The sequence below is a fragment of the Ranitomeya imitator genome, chromosome 1 (genome assembly GCF_032444005.1).
Source record: "Ranitomeya imitator isolate aRanImi1 chromosome 1, aRanImi1.pri, whole genome shotgun sequence".
In the NCBI taxonomy this organism is placed as follows: domain Eukaryota; kingdom Metazoa; phylum Chordata; class Amphibia; order Anura; family Dendrobatidae; genus Ranitomeya; species Ranitomeya imitator.
The window spans coordinates 643126842-643147326 of NC_091282.1; positions in this window are offsets into that span (position 1 = coordinate 643126842).

Here is a 20485-nt window from a genome sequence, read left to right on the forward strand (position 1 = left end):
GTGCACAGATACAGCAGAGCAATATAGGTATAGTCCAATGCCATAATTCACTTCTTACCTGAGTGATAGCTATTGTAAATTCTACAATACCATACAGCTGAGGGGCGTTATATAAGTCAACCCCTTATACGCCAATTATTTTGACCTCCTCCCTCTTTTTCAGTTTCCAGTAGGCATTTTATTGTTAGCTGAACTTGCTGCAAAGAAAAAACTGCATGCATTAAATAATGTTTTAATGGAAAACTTTTTAAAGTAAACATTAGAAAGTATTAACATAGAATATTTGTAAAAGTGCAAAATGGGTAGCATATAGCACAGCCATGTAGCATATAGCACAGCCACGTAGTATATAGCACTGCCACGTAGCATATAACACAGCCCACATAGTATATAACACAACCCACGTAGCATAAAACACAGCCCACGTAGTATATAGCACAGCCACGTAGCATATAGCACAGCCACGTAGTATATAGCACTAACACGTAGCATATAACACAGCCCACATAGTATATAACACAACCCACGTAGCATAAAACACAGCCCACGTAGTATATAGCACAGCCATGTAGCATATAGCACAGCCACGTAGTATATAGCACTGCCACGTAGCATATAACACAGCCCACATAGTATATAACACAACCCACGTAGCATAAAACACAGCCCCTGTAGTATATAGCACAGCCACGTAGCATATAACACAGCCCACATAGTATATAGCACAGCCATGTAGTATATAACACAGCCCACGTAGTATATAGCACAGCCCACGTAGCATATAGCACAGCCACGTAGTATATCACAGCCACATAGTATATAACACAGCCACATAGTATATAGCACAGCCATGTAGTATATAACACAGCCCACGTAGTATATAGCACAGCCCACGTAGCATATAGCACAGCCACGTAGTATATCACAGCCACATAGTATATAACACAGCCACATAGTATATAGCACAGCCACGCAGTATATAACACAGCCCACGTAGCATATAGCACAGCCACGTAGTATATCACAGCCACGTAGCATATAGCACAGCCACATAGTATATAACACAGCCAACGTAGTATATAACACAGCCCACGTAGTATATATCACAGCCACGTAGTATATAACACAGCCCACGTAGTATATAACACAGCCCACATAGTATATAACACAGCCCACATGGTATATAGCACAGCCCACATAATATATTGCACAGCCAACGTAGTATATAACACAGCCCACGTAGCATATAGCTCAGCCACGTAGTGTATAACACAGCCCACGTCGTATATAGCACAGCCACGTAGTATATAGCACAGCCATGTCGTATATAGCACAGCCCGCATCTCCCCCCTGAGAATGGCCCCACAGTCCAGTACTCACTGTAAGGCTATGTGCACACGTTGCAGATTAGCCTCAGGAATTTTTTGTACGGATTCTCCATCTCTTGGCAGAAAACTCAGGTGCGGATTTGAAGCTTTTTTTTTTGTGCGGATTTGCTGCGGATTTTGTGCGGATTTCTTGCGTTTTTTACCCCTGCGGATTTCTATAATGGAATGGGTACAAAAATGCTGCTGATCCACAAAAAAGAAGTGACATCCTACTTTTTTTAATCTGCAGTGCTTCCGCACAGAATTTTCCGCACCATCTGCACTGCGTTTTTTTTCTCATTAATTTACATTGTACTGTAGATCACTTGCGGATCTGCAGCTCCGCACGAAATCCGCAACGTGTGCACATAGCCTTATAGTAAAAAAAAAAAAACAGCTCCCTGCTCCTGTCTCAGGGGCTGCACTGCCTGGCACACAGTGAGATGACGTCACTGCGCACCCGCAGTGTCAGAGGCAGAGCGGGGAATGATGGGAGAGGGAGCGTCAGCTGGTACCAGCAGACGCCGACATATTTAATTGCGGCGCCGGCGGGGGAGTCAGCGCTGGCAGCAGGCGGGCCCCCCCGCCTCACAGGGGCCCCATAGCGGCTGTGTCATGTGCCGCTAGCCGAGGGCCCCTGGCGGGTCATCAGCCTGTACCCCGAATGTCAGTGTCATTATCCTGTACCCCCAGTGTCAGTGTCATTATCCTTTACTCCAAGTGTCAGTGTCATTATCCTGTACCCCAAGTGTCAGTGTCATTATCCTGTACCCCAAGTGTCAGTGTCATTATCCTGTACCCCAAGTGTCAGTGTCATTATCCTGTACCCCAAGTGTCAGTGTCATTATCCTGTACCCCCAGTGTCAGTGTCATTATTCTGTTCCCCAAGTGTCAGTGTCATTATCCTTTACTCCAAGTGTCAGTTTCATTATCCTGTACCCCAAGTGTCAGTGTCATTATCCTGTACCCCAAGTGTCAGTGTCATTATCCTGTACCCCAAGTGTCAGTGTCATTATCCTGTACCCCAAGTGTCAGTGTCATTATCCTGTACCCCAAGTGTCAGTGTCATTATCCTGTACCCCAAGTGTCAGTGTCATTATCCTATACCCCAAGTGTCAGTGTCATTATCCTGTACCCCAAGTGTCAGTGTCATTATCCTGTACCCCAAGTGTCAGTGTCATTATCCTGTACCCCCAGTATCATTATCCTGTACCCCAAGTGTCAGTGTCATTATCCTGTACCCCAAGTGTCAGTGTCATTATCCTGTACCCCAAGTGTCAGTGTCATTATCCTGTACCCCAAGTGTCAGTGTCATTATCCTATACCCCAAGTGTCAGTGTCATTATCCTGTACCCCAAGTGTCAGTGTCATTATCCTGTACCCCCAGTGTCAGTGTCATTATCCTGTACCCCCAGTGTCAGTGTCATTATCCTGTACCCCAAGTGTCAGTGTCATTATCCTGTACCCCCAGTGTCAGTGTCATTATTCTGTTCCCCAAGTGTCAGTGTCATTATCCTTTACTCCAAGTGTCAGTGCCATTATCCTGTACCCCAAGTGTCAGTGTCATTATCCTGTACCCCAAGTGTCAGTGTCATTATCCTGTACCCCAAGTGTCAGTGTCATTATCCTGTACCCCAAGTGTCAGTGTCATTATCCTGTACCCCCAGTGTCAGTGTCATTATTCTGTTCCCCAAGTGTCAGTGTCATTATCCTTTACTCCAAGTGTCAGTGCCATTATCCTGTACCCCAAGTATCAGTGTCATTATCCTGTACCCCAAGTGTCAGTGTCATTATCCTGTACCCCAAGTGTCAGTGTCATTATCCTGTACCCCAAGTGTCAGTGTCATTATCCTGTACCCCAAGTGTCAGTGTCATTATCCTGTACCCCAAGTGTCAGTGTCATTATCCTGTACCCCCAGTGTCAGTGTCATTATTCTGTTCCCCAAGTGTCAGTGTCATTATCCTTTACTCCAAGTGTCAGTGCCATTATCCTGTACCCCAAGTGTCAGTGTCATTATCCTGTACCCCAAGTGTCAGTGTCATTATCCTGTACCCCAAGTGTCAGTGTCATTATCCTGTACCCCAAGTGTCAGTGTCATTATCCTGTACCCCAAGTGTCAGTGTCATTATCCTGTACCCCAAGTGTCAGTGTCATTATCCTGTACCCCAAGTGTCAGTGTCATCATCCTGTACCCCAAGTGTCAGTGTCAATATCCTGTACCCCAAGTGTCAGTGTCATTATCCTGTACCCCAAGTGTTAGTGTCATTATCCTGTACCCCAAGTGTCAGTGTCATTATCCTGTACCCCAAGTGTCAGTGTCATTATCCTGTACCCCCAGTGTCAGTGTCATTATTCTGTTCCCCAAGTGTCAGTGTCATTATCCTTTACTCCAAGTGTCAGTGCCATTATCCTGTACCCCAAGTGTCAGTGTCATTATCCTGTACCCCAAGTGTCAGTGTCATTATCCTGTACCCCAAGTGTCAGTGTCATTATCCTGTACCCCCAGTGTCAATGTCATTATTCTGTTCCCCAAGTGTCAGTGTCATTATCCTTTACTCCAAGTGTCAGTGCCATTATCCTGTACCCCAAGTGTCAGTGTCATTATCCTGTACCCCCAGTGTCAGTGTCATTATTCTGTTCCCCAAGTGTCAGTGTCATTATCCTGTACCCCAAGTGTCAGTGTCATTATCCTGTACCCCAAGTGTCAGTGTCATTATCCTGTACCCCCAGTGTCAGTGTCATTATTCTGTTCCCCAAGTGTCAGTGTCATTATCCTTTACTCCAAGTGTCAGTGTGATTATCCTGTACCCCAAGTGTCAGTGTCATTATCCTGTACCCCAAGTGTCAGTGTCATTATCCTGTACCCCAAGTGTCAGTGTCATTATCCTGTACCCCAAGTGTCAGTGTCGTTATCCTGTACCCCAAGTGTCAGTGTCATTATCCTGTACCCCAAGTGTCAGTGTCATTATCCTGTACCCCAAGTGTCAGTGTCATTATCCTGTACCCCAAGTGTCAGTGTCATTATCCTGTACCTCAAGTGTCAGTGTCATTATCCTGTACCCCAAGTGTCAGTGTCATTATCCTGTACCCCAAGTGTCAGTGTCATTATCCTGTACCCCAAGTGTCAGTGTCATTATCCTGTACCCCAAGTATCAGTGCCATTATCCTGTACCCCAAGTGTCAGTGTCATTATCCTGTACCCCAAGTGTCAGTGTCATTATCCTGTACCCCAAGTGTCAGTGTCGTTATCCTGTACCCCAAGTGTCAGTGTCATTATCCTGTACCCCAAGTGTCAGTGTCATTATCCTGTACCCCAAGTGTCAGTGTCATTATCCTGTACCCCAAGTGTCAGTGTCATTATCCTGTACCTCAAGTGTCAGTGTCATTATCCTGTACCCCAAGTGTCAGTGTCATTATCCTGTACCCCAAGTGTCAGTGTCATTATCCTGTACCCCAAGTGTCAGTGTCATTATCCTGTACCCCAAGTGTCAGTGCCATTATCCTGTACCCCAAGTGTCAGTGTCATTATCCTGTACCCCAAGTGTCAGTGTCATTGTCCTGTACCCCAAGTGTCAGTGTCATTATCCTGTACCACAAGTGTCAGTGTCATTATCCTGTACCCCAAGTGTCAGTGCCATTATCCTGTACCCCAAGTGTCAGTGTCGTTATCCTGTACCCCAAGTGTCAGTGTCAGTATCCTGTACCCCAAGTGTCAGTGTCATTATCCTGTACCCCAAGTGTCAGTGTCATTATCCTGTACCCCAAGTGTCAGTGTCATTATCCTGTACCCCAAGTGTCAGTGCCATTATCCTGTACCCCAAGTGTCAGTGTCAGTATCCTGTACCCCAAGTGCCATTATCCTGTACCCCAAGTGTCAGTGTCAGTATCCTGTACCCCAAGTGCCATTATCCTGTACCCCAAGTGTCAGTGTCATTATCCTGTACCTCAAGTGTCAGTGTCATTATCCTGTACCCCAACTGTCAGTGTCATTATCCTGTACTCCAAGTGTCAGTGTCATTATCCTGTACCCCAAGTATCAGTGTCATTATCCTGTACCCCAAGTGTCAGTGTCAGTATCCTGCACCCAAGTGCCATTATCCTGTACCCCAAGTGTCAGTGTCATTATCCTGTACCCCAAGTGTCAGTGTCATTATCCTGTACCCCAAGTATCAGTGTCATCATCCTGTACCCCAAGTATCAGTGTCATTATCCTGTACCCCAAGTGTCAGTGTCATCATCCTGTACCCCAAGTATCAGTGTCATTATCCTGTACCCCAAGTGTCAGTGTCAGTATCCTGTACCCCAAGTGCCATTATCCTGTACCCCAAGTGTCACTGTCATTATCCTGTACCCCAAGTGTCAGTGCCATTGTCCTGCACCCCAAGTGTCAGTGTCATTATCCTTTACTCCAAGTGTCAGTGTCATTATCCTGTACCCCAAGTGTCAGTGTCATTATCCTGTACCTCAAGTGTCAGTGTCATTATCCTGTACCCCCAGTGTCAGTGTCATTATCCTTTACTCCAAGTGTCAGTGTCATTATCCTGTACCCCAAGTGTCAGTGTCATTATCCTGTACCCCAAGTGTCAGTGTCATTATCCTGTACCCCAAGTGTCAGTGTCATTATCCTGTACCCCAAGTGTCAGTGTCATTATCCTGTACCCCCAGTGTCAGTGTCATTATTCTGTTCCCCAAGTGTCAGTGTCATTATCCTTTACTCCAAGTGTCAGTTTCATTATCCTGTACCCCAAGTGTCAGTGTCATTATCCTGTACCCCAAGTGTCAGTGTCATTATCCTGTACCCCAAGTGTCAGTGTCATTATCCTGTACCCCAAGTGTCAGTGTCATTATCCTGTACCCCAAGTGTCAGTGTCATTATCCTGTACCCCAAGTGTCAGTGTCATTATCCTATACCCCAAGTGTCAGTGTCATTATCCTGTACCCCAAGTGTCAGTGTCATTATCCTGTACCCCCAGTGTCAGTGTCATTATCCTGTACCCCCAGTGTCAGTGTCATTATCCTGTACCCCAAGTGTCAGTGTCATTATCCTGTACCCCCAGTGTCAGTGTCATTATTCTGTTCCCCAAGTGTCAGTGTCATTATCCTTTACTCCAAGTGTCAGTGCCATTATCCTGTACCCCAAGTGTCAGTGTCATTATCCTGTACCCCAAGTGTCAGTGTCATTATCCTGTACCCCAAGTGTCAGTGTCATTATCCTGTACCCCAAGTGTCAGTGTCATTATCCTGTACCCCCAGTGTCAGTGTCATTATTCTGTTCCCCAAGTGTCAGTGTCATTATCCTTTACTCCAAGTGTCAGTGCCATTATCCTGTACCCCAAGTGTCAGTGTCATTATCCTGTACCCCAAGTGTCAGTGTCATTATCCTGTACCCCAAGTGTCAGTGTCATTATCCTGTACCCCAAGTGTCAGTGTCATTATCCTGTACCCCAAGTGTCAGTGTCATTATCCTGTACCCCAAGTGTCAGTGTCATCATCCTGTACCCCAAGTGTCAGTGTCAATATCCTGTACCCCAAGTGTCAGTGTCATTATCCTGTACCCCAAGTGTTAGTGTCATTATCCTGTACCCCAAGTGTCAGTGTCATTATCCTGTACCCCAAGTGTCAGTGTCATTATCCTGTACCCCCAGTGTCAGTGTCATTATTCTGTTCCCCAAGTGTCAGTGTCATTATCCTTTACTCCAAGTGTCAGTGCCATTATCCTGTACCCCAAGTGTCAGTGTCATTATCCTGTACCCCAAGTGTCAGTGTCATTATCCTGTACCCCAAGTGTCAGTGTCATTATCCTGTACCCCAAGTGTCAGTGTCATTATCCTGTACCCCCAGTGTCAGTGTCATTATTCTGTTCCCCAAGTGTCAGTGTCATTATCCTTTACTCCAAGTGTCAGTGCCATTATCCTGTACCCCAAGTGTCAGTGTCATCATCCTGTACCCCAAGTGTCAGTGTCATCATCCTGTACCCCAAGTGTCAGTGTCATTATCCTGTACCCCAAGTGTCAGTGTCATTATCCTGTACCCCAAGTGTCAGTGTCGTTATCCTGTACCCCAAGTGTCAGTGTCGTTATCCTGTACCCCAAGTGTCAGTGTCATTATCCTGTACCCCAAGTGTCAGTGTCATTATCCTGTACCCCAAGTGTCAGTGTCATTATCCTGTACCTCAAGTGTCAGTGTCATTATCCTGTACCCCAAGTGTCAGTGTCATTATCCTGTACCCCAAGTGTCAGTGTCATTATCCTGTACCCCAAGTGTCAGTGTCATTATCCTGTACCCCAAGTATCAGTGCCATTATCCTGTACCCCAAGTGTCAGTGTCATTATCCTGTACCCCAAGTGTCAGTGTCATTGTCCTGTACCCCAAGTGTCAGTGTCATTATCCTGTACCACAAGTGTCAGTGTCATTATCCTGTACCCCAAGTGTCAGTGCCATTATCCTGTACCCCAAGTGTCAGTGTCGTTATCCTGTACCCCAAGTGTCAGTGTCAGTATCCTGTACCCCAAGTGTCAGTGTCATTATCCTGTACCCCAAGTGTCAGTGTCATTATCCTGTACCCCAAGTGTCAGTGTCATTATCCTGTACCCCAAGTGTCAGTGCCATTATCCTGTACCCCAAGTGTCAGTGTCAGTATCCTGTACCCCAAGTGCCATTATCCTGTACCCCAAGTGTCAGTGTCATTATCCTGTACCTCAAGTGTCAGTGTCATTATCCTGTACCCCAAGTGTCAGTGTCATTATCCTGTACTCCAAGTGTCAGTGTCATTATCCTGTACCCCAAGTATCAGTGTCATTATCCTGTACCCCAAGTGTCAGTGTCAGTATCCTGCAACCAAGTGCCATTATCCTGTACCCCAAGTGTCAGTGTCATTATCCTGTACCCCAAGTGTCAGTGTCATTATCCTGTACCCCAAGTATCAGTGTCATCATCCTGTACCCCAAGTATCAGTGTCATTATCCTGTACCCCAAGTGTCAGTGTCATCATCCTGTACCCCAAGTATCAGTGTCATTATCCTGTACCCCAAGTGTCAGTGTCAGTATCCTGTACCCCAAGTGCCATTATCCTGTACCCCAAGTGTCACTGTCATTATCCTGTACCCCAAGTGTCAGTGCCATTGTCCTGCACCCCAAGTGTCAGTGTCATTATCCTTTACTCCAAGTGTCAGTGTCATTATCCTGTACCCCAAGTGTCAGTGTCATCATCCTGTACCCCAAGTGTCAGTGTCATTATCCTGTACCCCAAGTGTCAGTGTCATTATCCTGTGCCCCAAGTGTCAGTGTCATTATCCTGTACCCCAAGTGTCAGTGTCATTATCCTGTACCCCAAGTGTCAGTGTCATTATCCTGTACCCCAAGTGTCAGTGTCATTATCCTGTACCCCAAGTGTCAGTGTCATTATCCTGTACCCCAAGTGTCAGTGTCATTATCCTGTACCCCAAGTGTCAGTGTCATTATCCTGTACCCCAAGTGTCAGTGTCATTATCCTGTACCCCCAGTGTCAGTGTCATTATTCTGTTCCCCAAGTGTCAGTGTCATTATCCTTTACTCCAAGTGTCAGTGCCATTATCCTGTACCCCAAGTGTCAGTGTCATCATCCTGTACCCCAAGTGTCAGTGTCATTATCCTGTACCCCAAATGTCAGTGTCATTATCCTGTACCCCAAGTGTCAGTGTCATTATCCTGTACCCCAAGTGTCAGTGTCGTTATCCTGTACCCCAAGTGTCAGTGTCATTATCCTGTACCCCAAGTGTCAGTGTCATTATCCTGTACCCCAAGTGTCAGTGTCATTATCCTGTACCCCAAGTGTCAGTGTCATTATCCTGTACCTCAAGTGTCAGTGTCATTATCCTGTACCCCAAGTGTCAGTGTCATTATCCTGTACCCCAAGTGTCAGTGTCATTATCCTGTACCCCAAGTGTCAGTGTCATTATCCTGTACCCCAAGTATCAGTGCCATTATCCTGTACCCCAAGTGTCAGTGTCATTATCCTGTACCCCAAGTGTCAGTGTCATTATCCTGTACCCCAAGTGTCAGTGTCGTTATCCTGTACCCCAAGTGTCAGTGTCATTATCCTGTACCCCAAGTGTCAGTGTCATTATCCTGTACCCCAAGTGTCAGTGTCATTATCCTGTACCCCAAGTGTCAGTGTCATTATCCTGTACCTCAAGTGTCAGTGTCATTATCCTGTACCCCAAGTGTCAGTGTCATTATCCTGTACCCCAAGTGTCAGTGTCATTATCCTGTACCCCAAGTGTCAGTGTCATTATCCTGTACCCCAAGTGTCAGTGCCATTATCCTGTACCCCAAGTGTCAGTGTCATTATCCTGTACCCCAAGTGTCAGTGTCATTGTCCTGTACCCCAAGTGTCAGTGTCATTATCCTGTACCACAAGTGTCAGTGTCATTATCCTGTACCCCAAGTGTCAGTGCCATTATCCTGTACCCCAAGTGTCAGTGTCGTTATCCTGTACCCCAAGTGTCAGTGTCAGTATCCTGTACCCCAAGTGTCAGTGTCATTATCCTGTACCCCAAGTGTCAGTGTCATTATCCTGTACCCCAAGTGTCAGTGTCATTATCCTGTACCCCAAGTGTCAGTGCCATTATCCTGTACCCCAAGTGTCAGTGTCAGTATCCTGTACCCCAAGTGTCAGTGTCATTGTCCTGTACCCCAAGTGTCAGTGTCATTATCCTGTACCACAAGTGTCAGTGTCATTATCCTGTACCCCAAGTGTCAGTGCCATTATCCTGTACCCCAAGTGTCAGTGTCGTTATCCTGTACCCCAAGTGTCAGTGTCAGTATCCTGTACCCCAAGTGTCAGTGTCATTATCCTGTACCCCAAGTGTCAGTGTCATTATCCTGTACCCCAAGTGTCAGTGTCATTATCCTGTACCCCAAGTGTCAGTGCCATTATCCTGTACCCCAAGTGTCAGTGTCAGTATCCTGTACCCCAAGTGCCATTATCCTGTACCCCAAGTGTCAGTGTCATTATCCTGTACCTCAAGTGTCAGTGTCATTATCCTGTACCCCAAGTGTCAGTGTCATTATCCTGTACTCCAAGTGTCAGTGTCATTATCCTGTACCCCAAGTGTCAGTGTCAGTATCCTGTACCCCAAGTGCCATTATCCTGTACCCCAAGTGTCAGTGTCATTATCCTGTACCTCAAGTGTCAGTGTCATTATCCTGTACCCCAACTGTCAGTGTCATTATCCTGTACTCCAAGTGTCAGTGTCATTATCCTGTACCCCAAGTATCAGTGTCATTATCCTGTACCCCAAGTGTCAGTGTCAGTATCCTGCACCCAAGTGCCATTATCCTGTACCCCAAGTGTCAGTGTCATTATCCTGTACCCCAAGTGTCAGTGTCATTATCCTGTACCCCAAGTATCAGTGTCATCATCCTGTACCCCAAGTATCAGTGTCATTATCCTGTACCCCAAGTGTCAGTGTCATCATCCTGTACCCCAAGTATCAGTGTCATTATCCTGTACCCCAAGTGTCAGTGTCAGTATCCTGTACCCCAAGTGCCATTATCCTGTACCCCAAGTGTCACTGTCATTATCCTGTACCCCAAGTGTCAGTGCCATTGTCCTGCACCCCAAGTGTCAGTGTCATTATCCTTTACTCCAAGTGTCAGTGTCATTATCCTGTACCCCAAGTGTCAGTGTCATTATCCTGTACCTCAAGTGTCAGTGTCATTATCCTGTACCCCCAGTGTCAGTGTCATTATCCTTTACTCCAAGTGTCAGTGTCATTATCCTGTACCCCAAGTGTCAGTGTCATTATCCTGTACCCCAAGTGTCAGTGTCATTATCCTGTACCCCAAGTGTCAGTGTCATTATCCTGTACCCCAAGTGTCAGTGTCATTATCCTGTACCCCCAGTGTCAGTGTCATTATTCTGTTCCCCAAGTGTCAGTGTCATTATCCTTTACTCCAAGTGTCAGTTTCATTATCCTGTACCCCAAGTGTCAGTGTCATTATCCTGTACCCCAAGTGTCAGTGTCATTATCCTGTACCCCAAGTGTCAGTGTCATTATCCTGTACCCCAAGTGTCAGTGTCATTATCCTGTACCCCAAGTGTCAGTGTCATTATCCTGTACCCCAAGTGTCAGTGTCATTATCCTATACCCCAAGTGTCAGTGTCATTATCCTGTACCCCAAGTGTCAGTGTCATTATCCTGTACCCCCAGTGTCAGTGTCATTATCCTGTACCCCCAGTGTCAGTGTCATTATCCTGTACCCCAAGTGTCAGTGTCATTATCCTGTACCCCCAGTGTCAGTGTCATTATTCTGTTCCCCAAGTGTCAGTGTCATTATCCTTTACTCCAAGTGTCAGTGCCATTATCCTGTACCCCAAGTGTCAGTGTCATTATCCTGTACCCCAAGTGTCAGTGTCATTATCCTGTACCCCAAGTGTCAGTGTCATTATCCTGTACCCCAAGTGTCAGTGTCATTATCCTGTACCCCCAGTGTCAGTGTCATTATTCTGTTCCCCAAGTGTCAGTGTCATTATCCTTTACTCCAAGTGTCAGTGCCATTATCCTGTACCCCAAGTGTCAGTGTCATTATCCTGTACCCCAAGTGTCAGTGTCATTATCCTGTACCCCAAGTGTCAGTGTCATTATCCTGTACCCCAAGTGTCAGTGTCATTATCCTGTACCCCAAGTGTCAGTGTCATTATCCTGTACCCCAAGTGTCAGTGTCATCATCCTGTACCCCAAGTGTCAGTGTCAATATCCTGTACCCCAAGTGTCAGTGTCATTATCCTGTACCCCAAGTGTTAGTGTCATTATCCTGTACCCCAAGTGTCAGTGTCATTATCCTGTACCCCAAGTGTCAGTGTCATTATCCTGTACCCCCAGTGTCAGTGTCATTATTCTGTTCCCCAAGTGTCAGTGTCATTATCCTTTACTCCAAGTGTCAGTGCCATTATCCTGTACCCCAAGTGTCAGTGTCATTATCCTGTACCCCAAGTGTCAGTGTCATTATCCTGTACCCCAAGTGTCAGTGTCATTATCCTGTACCCCAAGTGTCAGTGTCATTATCCTGTACCCCCAGTGTCAGTGTCATTATTCTGTTCCCCAAGTGTCAGTGTCATTATCCTTTACTCCAAGTGTCAGTGCCATTATCCTGTACCCCAAGTGTCAGTGTCATCATCCTGTACCCCAAGTGTCAGTGTCATCATCCTGTACCCCAAGTGTCAGTGTCATTATCCTGTACCCCAAGTGTCAGTGTCATTATCCTGTACCCCAAGTGTCAGTGTCGTTATCCTGTACCCCAAGTGTCAGTGTCATTATCCTGTACCCCAAGTGTCAGTGTCATTATCCTGTACCCCAAGTGTCAGTGTCATTATCCTGTACCCCAAGTGTCAGTGTCATTATCCTGTACCTCAAGTGTCAGTGTCATTATCCTGTACCCCAAGTGTCAGTGTCATTATCCTGTACCCCAAGTGTCAGTGTCATTATCCTGTACCCCAAGTGTCAGTGTCATTATCCTGTACCCCAAGTATCAGTGCCATTATCCTGTACCCCAAGTGTCAGTGTCATTATCCTGTACCCCAAGTGTCAGTGTCATTGTCCTGTACCCCAAGTGTCAGTGTCATTATCCTGTACCACAAGTGTCAGTGTCATTATCCTGTACCCCAAGTGTCAGTGCCATTATCCTGTACCCCAAGTGTCAGTGTCGTTATCCTGTACCCCAAGTGTCAGTGTCAGTATCCTGTACCCCAAGTGTCAGTGTCATTATCCTGTACCCCAAGTGTCAGTGTCATTATCCTGTACCCCAAGTGTCAGTGTCATTATCCTGTACCCCAAGTGTCAGTGCCATTATCCTGTACCCCAAGTGTCAGTGTCAGTATCCTGTACCCCAAGTGCCATTATCCTGTACCCCAAGTGTCAGTGTCATTATCCTGTACCTCAAGTGTCAGTGTCATTATCCTGTACCCCAAGTGTCAGTGTCATTATCCTGTACTCCAAGTGTCAGTGTCATTATCCTGTACCCCAAGTATCAGTGTCATTATCCTGTACCCCAAGTGTCAGTGTCAGTATCCTGCAACCAAGTGCCATTATCCTGTACCCCAAGTGTCAGTGTCATTATCCTGTACCCCAAGTGTCAGTGTCATTATCCTGTACCCCAAGTATCAGTGTCATCATCCTGTACCCCAAGTATCAGTGTCATTATCCTGTACCCCAAGTGTCAGTGTCATCATCCTGTACCCCAAGTATCAGTGTCATTATCCTGTACCCCAAGTGTCAGTGTCAGTATCCTGTACCCCAAGTGCCATTATCCTGTACCCCAAGTGTCACTGTCATTATCCTGTACCCCAAGTGTCAGTGCCATTGTCCTGCACCCCAAGTGTCAGTGTCATTATCCTTTACTCCAAGTGTCAGTGTCATTATCCTGTACCCCAAGTGTCAGTGTCATCATCCTGTACCCCAAGTGTCAGTGTCATTATCCTGTACCCCAAGTGTCAGTGTCATTATCCTGTGCCCCAAGTGTCAGTGTCATTATCCTGTACCCCAAGTGTCAGTGTCATTATCCTGTACCCCAAGTGTCAGTGTCATTATCCTGTACCCCAAGTGTCAGTGTCATTATCCTGTACCCCAAGTGTCAGTGTCATTATCCTGTACCCCAAGTGTCAGTGTCATTATCCTGTACCCCAAGTGTCAGTGTCATTATCCTGTACCCCAAGTGTCAGTGTCATTATCCTGTACCCCCAGTGTCAGTGTCATTATTCTGTTCCCCAAGTGTCAGTGTCATTATCCTTTACTCCAAGTGTCAGTGCCATTATCCTGTACCCCAAGTGTCAGTGTCATCATCCTGTACCCCAAGTGTCAGTGTCATTATCCTGTACCCCAAATGTCAGTGTCATTATCCTGTACCCCAAGTGTCAGTGTCATTATCCTGTACCCCAAGTGTCAGTGTCGTTATCCTGTACCCCAAGTGTCAGTGTCATTATCCTGTACCCCAAGTGTCAGTGTCATTATCCTGTACCCCAAGTGTCAGTGTCATTATCCTGTACCCCAAGTGTCAGTGTCATTATCCTGTACCTCAAGTGTCAGTGTCATTATCCTGTACCCCAAGTGTCAGTGTCATTATCCTGTACCCCAAGTGTCAGTGTCATTATCCTGTACCCCAAGTGTCAGTGTCATTATCCTGTACCCCAAGTATCAGTGCCATTATCCTGTACCCCAAGTGTCAGTGTCATTATCCTGTACCCCAAGTGTCAGTGTCATTATCCTGTACCCCAAGTGTCAGTGTCGTTATCCTGTACCCCAAGTGTCAGTGTCATTATCCTGTACCCCAAGTGTCAGTGTCATTATCCTGTACCCCAAGTGTCAGTGTCATTATCCTCTACCCCAAGTGTCAGTGTCATTATCCTGTACCTCAAGTGTCAGTGTCATTATCCTGTACCCCAAGTGTCAGTGTCATTATCCTGTACCCCAAGTGTCAGTGTCATTATCCTGTACCCCAAGTGTCAGTGTCATTATCCTGTACCCCAAGTGTCAGTGCCATTATCCTGTACCCCAAGTGTCAGTGTCATTATCCTGTACCCCAAGTGTCAGTGTCATTGTCCTGTACCCCAAGTGTCAGTGTCATTATCCTGTACCACAAGTGTCAGTGTCATTATCCTGTACCCCAAGTGTCAGTGCCATTATCCTGTACCCCAAGTGTCAGTGTCGTTATCCTGTACCCCAAGTGTCAGTGTCAGTATCCTGTACCCCAAGTGTCAGTGTCATTATCCTGTACCCCAAGTGTCAGTGTCATTATCCTGTACCCCAAGTGTCAGTGTCATTATCCTGTACCCCAAGTGTCAGTGCCATTATCCTGTACCCCAAGTGTCAGTGTCAGTATCCTGTACCCCAAGTGCCATTATCCTGTACCCCAAGTGTCAGTGTCATTATCCTGTACCTCAAGTGTCAGTGTCATTATCCTGTACCCCAAGTGTCAGTGTCATTATCCTGTACTCCAAGTGTCAGTGTCATTATCCTGTACCCCAAGTATCAGTGTCATTATCCTGTACCCCAAGTGTCAGTGTCAGTATCCTGCACCCAAGTGCCATTATCCTGTACCCCAAGTGTCAGTGTCATTATCCTGTACCCCAAGTGTCAGTGTCATTATCCTGTACCCCAAGTATCAGTGTCATCATCCTGTACCCCAAGTATCAGTGTCATTATCCTGTACCCCAAGTGTCAGTGTCATCATCCTGTACCCCAAGTATCAGTGTCATTATCCTGTACCCCAAGTGTCAGTGTCAGTATCCTGTACCCCAAGTGCCATTATCCTGTACCCCAAGTGTCACTGTCATTATCCTGTACCCCAAGTGTCAGTGCCATTGTCCTGCACCCCAAGTGTCAGTGTCATTATCCTTTACTCCAAGTGTCAGTGTCATTATCCTGTACCCCAAGTGTCAGTGTCATTATCCTGTACCTCAAGTGTCAGTGTCATTATCCTGTACCCCCAGTGTCAGTGTCATTATCCTTTACTCCAAGTGTCAGTGTCATTATCCTGTACCCCAAGTGTCAGTGTCATTATCCTGTACCCCAAGTGTCAGTGTCATTATCCTGTACCCCAAGTGTCAGTGTCATTATCCTGTACCCCAAGTGTCAGTGTCATTATCCTGTACCCCCAGTGTCAGTGTCATTATTCTGTTCCCCAAGTGTCAGTGTCATTATCCTTTACTCCAAGTGTCAGTTTCATTATCCTGTACCCCAAGTGTCAGTGTCATTATCCTGTACCCCAAGTGTCAGTGTCATTATCCTGTACCCCAAGTGTCAGTGTCATTATCCTGTACCCCAAGTGTCAGTGTCATTATCCTGTACCCCAAGTGTCAGTGTCATTATCCTGTACCCCAAGTATCAGTGTCATTATCCTATACCCCAAGTGTCAGTGTCATTATCCTGTACCCCAAGTGTCAGTGTCATTATCCTGTACCCCCAGTGTCAGTGTCATTATCCTGTACCCCCAGTGTCAGTGTCATTATCCTGTACCCCAAGTGTCAGTGTCATTATCCTGTACCCCCAGTGTCAGTGTCATTATTCTGTTCCCCAAGTGTCAGTGTCATTATCCTTTACTCCAAGTGTCAGTGCCATTATCCTGTACCCCAAGTGTCAGTGTCATTATCCTGTACCCGAAGTGTCAGTGTCATTATCCTGTACCCCAAGTGTCAGTGTCATTATCCTGTACCCCAAGTGTCAGTGTCATTATCCTGTACCCCCAGTGTCAGTGTCATTATTCTGTTCCCCAAGTGTCAGTGTCATTATCCTTTACTCCAAGTGTCAGTGCCATTATCCTGTACCCCAAGTGTCAGTGTCATTATCCTGTACCCCAAGTGTCAGTGTCATTATCCTGTACCCCAAGTGTCAGTGTCATTATCCTGTACCCCAAGTGTCAGTGTCATTATCCTGTACCCCAAGTGTCAGTGTCATTATCCTGTACCCCAAGTGTCAGTGTCATCATCCTGTACCCCAAGTGTCAGTGTCAATATCCTGTACCCCAAGTGTCAGTGTCATTATCCTGTACCCCAAGTGTTAGTGTCATTATCCTGTACCCCAAGTGTCAGTGTCATTATCCTGTACCCCAAGTGTCAGTGTCATTATCCTGTACCCCCAGTGTCAGTGTCATTATTCTGTTCCCCAAGTGTCAGTGTCATTATCCTTTACTCCAAGTGTCAGTGCCATTATCCTGTACCCCAAGTGTCAGTGTCATTATCCTGTACCCCAAGTGTCAGTGTCATTATCCTGTACCCCAAGTGTCAGTGTCATTATCCTGTACCCCAAGTGTCAGTGTCATTATCCTGTACCCCCAGTGTCAGTGTCATTATTCTGTTCCCCAAGTGTCAGTGTCATTATCCTTTACTCCAAGTGTCAGTGCCATTATCCTGTACCCCAAGTGTCAGTGTCATCATCCTGTACCCCAAGTGTCAGTGTCATCATCCTGTACCCCAAGTGTCAGTGTCATTATCCTGTACCCCAAGTGTCAGTGTCATTATCCTGTACCCCAAGTGTCAGTGTCGTTATCCTGTACCCCAAGTGTCAGTGTCATTATCCTGTACCCCAAGTGTCAGTGTCATTATCCTGTACCCCAAGTGTCAGTGTCATTATCCTGTACCCCAAGTGTCAGTGTCATTATCCTGTACCTCAAGTGTCAGTGTCATTATCCTGTACCCCAAGTGTCAGTGTCATTATCCTGTACCCCAAGTGTCAGTGTCATTATCCTGTACCCCAAGTGTCAGTGTCATTATCCTGTACCCCAAGTATCAGTGCCATTATCCTGTACCCCAAGTGTCAGTGTCATTGTCCTGTACCCCAAGTGTCAGTGTCATTGTCCTGTACCCCAAGTGTCAGTGTCATTATCCTGTACCACAAGTGTCAGTGTCATTATCCTGTACCCCAAGTGTCAGTGCCATTATCCTGTACCCCAAGTGTCAGTGTCGTTATCCTGTACCCCAAGTGTCAGTGTCAGTATCCTGTACCCCAAGTGTCAGTGTCATTATCCTGTACCCCAAGTGTCAGTGTCATTATCCTGTACCCCAAGTGTCAGTGTCATTATCCTGTACCCCAAGTGTCAGTGCCATTATCCTGTACCCCAAGTGTCAGTGTCAGTATCCTGTACCCCAAGTGCCATTATCCTGTACCCCAAGTGTCAGTGTCATTATCCTGTACCTCAAGTGTCAGTGTCATTATCCTGTACCCCAAGTGTCAGTGTCATTATCCTGTACTCCAAGTGTCAGTGTCATTATCCTGTACCCCAAGTATCAGTGTCATTATCCTGTACCCCAAGTGTCAGTGTCAGTATCCTGCAACCAAGTGCCATTATCCTGTACCCCAAGTGTCAGTGTCATTATCCTGTACCCCAAGTGTCAGTGTCATTATCCTGTACCCCAAGTATCAGTGTCATCATCCTGTACCCCAAGTATCAGTGTCATTATCCTGTACCCCAAGTGTCAGTGTCATCATCCTGTACCCCAAGTATCAGTGTCATTATCCTGTACCCCAAGTGTCAGTGTCAGTATCCTGTACCCCAAGTGCCATTATCCTGTACCCCAAGTGTCACTGTCATTATCCTGTACCCCAAGTGTCAGTGCCATTGTCCTGCACCCCAAGTGTCAGTGTCATTATCCTTTACTCCAAGTGTCAGTGTCATTATCCTGTACCCCAAGTGTCAGTGTCATCATCCTGTACCCCAAGTGTCAGTGTCATTATCCTGTACCCCAAGTGTCAGTGTCATTATCCTGTGCCCCAAGTGTCAGTGTCATTATCCTGTACCCCAAGTGTCAGTGTCATTATCCTGTACCCCAAGTGTCAGTGTCATTATCCTGTACCCCAAGTGTCAGTGTCATTATCCTGTACCTCAAGTGTCAGTGTCATTATCCTGTACCCCAAGTGTCAGTGTCATTATCCTGTACCCCAAGTGTCAGTGTCATTATCCTGTACCCCAAGTGTCAGTGTCATTATCCTGTACCCCAAGTATCAGTGCCATTATCCTGTACCCCAAGTGTCAGTGTCATTATCCTGTACCCCAAGTGTCAGTGTCATTGTTCTGTACCCCAAGTGTCAGTGTCATTATCCTGTACCACAAGTGTCAGTGTCATTATCCTGTACCCCAAGTGTCAGTGCCATTATCCTATACCCCAAGTGTCAGTGTCGTTATCCTGTACCCCAAGTGTCATTGTCGTTATCCTGTACGCCAAGTGTCAGTGTCAGTATCCTGTACCCCAAGTGTCAGTGTCATTATTCTGTACCCCAAGTGTCAGTGCCATTATCCTATACCCCAAGTGTCAGTGTCATTATCCTGTACCCCAAGTGTCAGTGTCATTATCCTGTACCCCAAGTGTCAGTGTCATTATCCTGTACCCCAAGTATCAGTGTCATTATCCTGTACCCCAAGTGTCAGTGCCATTATCCTGCACCCCAAGTGTCAGTGCCATTATCCTGTACCCCAAGTGTCAGTGTCATTATCCTGTACCCCAAATGTCAGTGTCATTATCCTGTACCCCAAGTGTCAGTGTCATTGTCCTGTACCCTAAGTGTCAGTATCCTGTACCCCAAGTGTCCTTATCCTGTACCCCAAGTGTCGGTGTCATTATCCTGTACCACAAGTGTCAGTGTCATTATCCTGTACCCCAAGTGTCAGTGCCATTATCCTGTACCCCAAGTGTCAGTGTCGTTATCCTGTACCCCAAGTGTCAGTGTCAGTATCCTGTACCCCAAGTGTTAGTGTCATTATCCTGTACCCCAAGTGTCAGTGCCATTATCCAGTACCCCAAGTGTCAGTGTCAGTATCCTGTACCCCAAGTGCCATTATCCTGTACCCCAAGCGTCAGTGTCATTATCCTGTACCCCAAGTGTCAGTGTCATTATCCTGTACCCCAAGTATCAGTGTCATTATCCTGTACCCCAAGTGTCAGTGCCATTATCCTGTACCCCAAGTGTCAGTGTCATTATCCTGTACCCCAAGTGTCAGTGTCATTATCCTGTACCCCAAGTGTCAGTGCCAATATCCTGCACCCCAAGTGTCAGTGTCATTATCCTGTACCCCAAGTGTCAGTGCCATTATCCTGCACCCCAAGTGTCAGTGCCATTATCCTGCACCCCAAGTGTCAGTGTCATTATCCTGTACTCCAAGTGTCAGTGTCATTATCCTGTACCCCAAGTGTCAGTGTCATTATCCTGTACCCCAAGTATCAGTGTCATTATCCTATACCCCAAGTGTCAGTGCCATTATCCTGTACCCCAAGTGTCAGTGTCATTATCCTGTACCCCAAGTGTCGGTGTCATTATCCTGTTCCACAAGTGTCAGTGTCATTATCCTATACCCCAAGTGTCAGTGCCATTATCCTGTACCCCAAGTGTCAGTGTCCTTATCCTGTACCCCAAGTGTCAGTGCCATTATCCTGTACCCCAAGTATCAGTGTCATTATCCTGTACCCCAAGTGTCAGTGTCATTATCCTGTACCCCAATTGTCAGTGTCCTTATCCTGTACCACAAGTGTCAGTGTCATTATCCTGTACCCCAAGTGTCAGTGTCAGTATCCTGTACCCCAAGTGTCAGTGTCATTATCCTGTACCCCAAGTGTCAGTGTCATTATCCTGTACCCCAAGTGTCAGTGTCA